This window comes from Rattus norvegicus, chromosome 9, assembly GCF_021556685.1.
Source record: "Rattus norvegicus strain SHRSP/BbbUtx chromosome 9, alternate assembly SHRSP_T2T, whole genome shotgun sequence".
Classification (NCBI taxonomy): Eukaryota; Metazoa; Chordata; class Mammalia; order Rodentia; family Muridae; genus Rattus; species Rattus norvegicus.
The window spans coordinates 93,700,385-93,705,259 of record NC_141542.1 but is presented as its reverse complement, the minus strand read 5'-3'; the positions used below and the strand labels follow the sequence as shown (position 1 = coordinate 93,705,259).

Sequence of the window (4,875 nt, the reverse complement as noted above, 5' to 3'; positions counted from 1 at the left end):
CCTCTTCTGGAAGGAGGTCCGTCCCTCCTCTTTCCTTTTGCCCAGCAATTGGCTTCTATCTCTCTCTATTCCCCTCTCTTCTTGTTCTGGAATTTTCTAAGTGTCAAGTAGTCTGTGCACAACTTATAAGATCATACCAGCCCCCATTAGAAGACATGGGAATGAGACCTCCCTCACTTACGCTGGTGCTGAGGACTGGCAGAGAAACTCAGTGCCGAGATCATGAGACCAGTGAAGGGTCCACTGACAGGCGTTCCTTTTTCTTATCACGTTGTAGTTCAAATTGTTTCTGAGTAATGATCCCTATAAATGTTTGCTCACAAATAGAGGTATGGATTCCACGTGGGTGTTAATACCCTGTAAACACTGGAGCCTCCCAGGCCATATTGTTCATGTAGGGGTGGCAGCTATTTTCCTACCAATATAAGAGTACATACAAAGAGCATTCTGGGAGAAGAGAGAAGTGGGCTTTACACAGCTAAATGGCAACGCTTTCCATTGTATGACTTCCCTTAGCCTGCAGGTTCTTATTTTGCAAGGTATATTTAAGAATAATGGCGGGGTGCTTTTTGTTGTTGTTAGTTTTTTTCCCCCTCTCCCCCTTCCGTTCTTTTTGGGAAGCACTAAACCTCTCCATAACTAGGACTCCTACCAGTTTAAGCAGAATTCTTAAACTAACTTTTTCTAGGCCAAGAAGAGGCCAGAAATCTCCAACTAGAAGGGAGGGTATAACCCACTACAATTGCCACAACATGAGCCAGATTTTATTTATTTTTTTTCCAACCTCAAGAATTGACAAGTTTATTTGTGTCACAGCATCTACTACAGCCAGTTACCCTCCTATAGCACCCTTTCTCCTTCTTAGTTTTTCAAGGCAGGGTTTATTTGTGTAACAGTTCTGGTCATCCTGGAACTTGCTTTGTAGACCAGGCTGGCCTTGAACTACAGGGACCAGCTATCACCCCCCAACTCATAATTATATCTCTTAAGACCGTGTACAGTTAGGTAGAGATGTTGAGTTTTAGAGGGTCCCCCATCTCTAGTGCCACTACCACAGACCAGTCAAACCCAAGCCAACCCAGATTCAGTTCATGACTTAAGGCATAGGCTGGCTACCAGGGTTAAGTTCAGAGCTGCCCAAAGCCATATGGGGAGTTCTGTAAGACACTGGTGAGGTCAGAGGGCATACCTCAGGCCCACGGCCTAAAATCATATCTGCACCCATCCTGATCAGCCATCATGGCCAATAAGTAGGCCCCCTTCTTCCTGGCTTCTGGATCTGGAAGATGAAGAAAGGACAGATAGTTTCTTGTATTTTCTCAGCCTCTCAGAATGTCTCCCAGAAAACTCACACACACCTTCAAAGTTCTATCTTGCTAAAATGCTGACCATGTGACCCTTTGGCGAGCCCTAGAGGCATTGGGGTTTGACCAACAGCATCAAAGCCAAACCCCAGTGCCATTCCACTGTGGCTCTGCAAAATGTCAGGCTACAAACCATTCTTAGTGCTCACTGGCTTCTGAACACTGAGTGTAGAAATAGCCACTTGCTCTTTTCCCCGATGTCACAGGCAAAGCTGAGCCATGCCTGTGGTTGTTCTCAGATTTTTTTTTTTTTTTTATTAACTTGAGTATTTCTTATATACATTTCGAGTGTTATTCCCTTTCCCGGTTTCCGGGCAAACATCCCCCTCCCCCCTCCCCTTCCTTATGGGTGTTCCCCTCCCAACCCTCCCCCCATTGCCGCCCTCCCCCCATAGACTAGTTCACTGTGGGTTCAGTCTTAGCAGGACCCAGGGCTTCCCCTTCCACTGGTGCTCTTACTAGGATATTCATTGCTACCTATGGGGTCAGAGTCCAGGGTCAGTCCATGTATAGTCTTTAGGTAGTGGCTTAGTCCCTGGAAGCTCTGGTTGCTTGGCATTGTTGTACTTTTGGGGTCTCGAGCCCCTTCAAGCTCTTCCAGTTCTTTCTCTGATTCCTTCAATAGGGGACCTATTCTCAGTTCAGTGGTTTGCTGCTGGCATTCGCCTCTATATTTGCTGTATTCTGGCTGTGTCTCTCAGGAGCGATCTACATCCGGCTCCTGTCGGTCTGCACTTCTTTGCTTCATCCATCTTGTCTAATTGGGTGGCTGTATATGTATGGGCCACATGTAGGGCAGGCTCTGAATGGGTGTTCCTTCAGTCTCTGTTTTAATCTTTGCCTCTCCCTTCCCTGCCAAGGGTATTCTTTTTCCTCATTTAAAGAAGGAGTGAAGCATTCACATTTTGATCATCCGTCTTGAGTTTCGTTTGTTCTAGGGATCTAGGGTAATTCAAGCATTTGGGCTAATAGCCACTTATCAATGAGTGCATACCATGTATGTCTTTCTGTGATTGGGTTAGCTCACTCAGGATGATATTTTCCAGTTCCAACCATTTGCCTACGAATTTCATAAAGCCGTTGTTTTTGATAGCCGAGTAATATTCCATTGTGTAGATGTACCACATTTTCTGTATCCATTCCTCTGTTGAAGGGCATCTGGGTTCTTTCCAGCTTCTGGCTATTATAAATAAGGCTGCGATGAACATAGTGGAGCACGTGTCTCTTTTATATGTTGAGGCATCTTTTGGGTATATGCCCAAGAGAGGTATAGCTGGATCATCAGGCAGTTCAATGTCCAATTTTCTGAGGAACCTCCAGACTGATTTCCAGAATGGTTTTACCAGTCTGCAATCCCACCAACAATGGAGGAGTGTTCCTCTTTCTCCACATCCTCGCCAGCATCTGCTGTCACCTGAGTTTTTGATCTTAGCCAATCGCACTGGTGTGAGGTGAAATCTCAGGGTTGTTTTGATTTGCATTTCCCTTATGACTAAAGATGTTGAACATTTCTTTAGGTGTTTCTCAGCCATTCGGCATTCCTCAGCTGTGAATTCTTTGTTTAGCTCTGAACCCCATTTTTTAATAGGGTTATTTGTTTCCCTGCGGTCTAACTTCTTGAGTTCTTTGTATATTTTGGAAATAAGGCCTCTATCTGTTGTAGGATTGGTAAAGATCTTTTCCCAATCTGTTGGTTGCCGTTTTGTCCTAACCACAGTGTCCTTTGCCTTACAGAAGCTTTGCAGTTTTATGAGATCCCATTTGTCGATTCTTGATCTTAGAGCATAAGCCATTGGTGTTTTGTTCAGGAAATTTTTTCCAGTGCCCATGTGTTCCAGATGCTTCCCTAGTTTTTCTTCTATTAGTTTGAGTGTGTCTGGTTTGATGTGGAGGTCCTTGATCCACTTGGACTTAAGCTTTGTACAGGGTGATAAGCATGGATCGATCTGCATTCTTCTACATGTTGCCCTCCAGTTGAACCAGCACCATTTGCTGAAAATACTATCTTTTTTCCATTGGATGGTTTTGGCTCCTTTGTCAAAAATCAAGTGACCATAGGTGTGTGGGTTCATTTCTGGGTCTTCAATTCTATTCCATTGGTCTATCTGTCTGTCTCTGTACCAATACCATGCAGTTTTTATCACTATTGCTCTGTAATACTGCTTGAGTTCAGGGATAGTGATTCCCCCTGAAGTCCTTTTATTGTTGAGGATAGCTTTAGCTATCCTGGGTTTTTTGTTATTCCAGATGAATTTGCAAATTGTTCTGTCTAACTCTTTGAAGAATTGGATTGGTATTTTGATGGGGATTGCATTGAATCTGTAGATTGCTTTTGGTAAAATGGCCATTTTTACCATATTAATCCTGCCAATCCATGAGCATGGGAGATCTTTCCATCTTCTGAGGTCTTCTTCAATTTCTTTCCTCAGTGTCTTGAAGTTCTTATTGTACAGATCTTTTACTTGCTTGGTTAAAGTCACACCGAGGTACTTTATATTATTTGGGTCTATTATGAAGGGTGTCGTTTCCCTAATTTCTTTCTCGGCTTGTTTCTCTTTTGTATAGAGGAAGGCAACTGATTTATTTGAGTTAATTTTATACCCAGCCACTTTGCTGAAGTTGTTTATCAGCTTTAGTAGTTCTCTGGTGGAACTTTTGGGATCACTTAAATATACTATCATGTCATCTGCAAATAGTGATATTTTGACCTCTTCTTTTCCGATCTGTATCCCTTTGATCTCCTTTTGTTGTCTGATTGCTCTGGCTAGAACTTCAAGAACTATATTGAATAAGTAGGGAGAGAGTGGGCAGCCTTGTCTAGTCCCTGATTTTAGTGGGATTGCTTCAAGTTTCTCTCCATTTAGTTTAATGTTAGCAACTGGTTTGCTGTATATGGCTTTTACTATGTTTAGGTATGGGCCTTGAATTCCTATTCTTTCCAGGACTTTTATCATGAAGGGGTGTTGAATTTTGTCAAATGCTTTCTCAGCATCTAATGAAATGATCATGTGGTTCTGTTCTTTCAGTTTGTTTATATAATGGATCACGTTGATGGTTTTCCGTATATTAAACCATCCCTGCATGCCTGGGATGAAGCCTACTTGATCATGGTGGATGATTGTTTTGATGTGCTCTTGAATTCGGTTTGCCAGAATTTTATTGAGTATTTTTGCGTCGATATTCATAAGGGAAATTGGTCTGAAGTTCTCTTTCTTTGTTGTGTCTTTGTGTGGTTTAGGTATAAGAGTAATTGTGGCTTCGTAGAAGGAATTCGGTAGGGCTCCATCTGTTTCAATTTTGTGGAATAGTTTGGATAATATTGGTATGAGGTCTTCTATGAAGGTTTGATAGAATTCTGCACTAAACCCGTCTGGACCTGGGCTCTTTTTGGTTGGGAGACCTTTAATGACTGCTTCTATTTCCTTAGGAGTTATGGGGTTGTTTAACTGGTTTATCTGTTCCTGATTTAACTTCGATACCTGGTATCTGTCTAGGAAATTGTCCATTTCCT

At 42.6% G+C, this 4,875-nt stretch overlaps 1 non-coding gene across 1 annotated transcript; it reads right to left on the bottom strand.

Annotated features, from left to right (window-relative positions):
- Nucleotides 1–1,479: 1,479 nt before the first annotated feature.
- On the bottom strand, nucleotides 1,480–1,607 carry LOC120094891 (small nucleolar RNA SNORA43). Its single transcript, XR_015630023.1, has one exon. It is a non-coding gene; the product is annotated as a small nucleolar RNA SNORA43 (small nucleolar RNA).
- Between the last annotated feature and the right edge of the window lie 3,268 nt (nucleotides 1,608–4,875).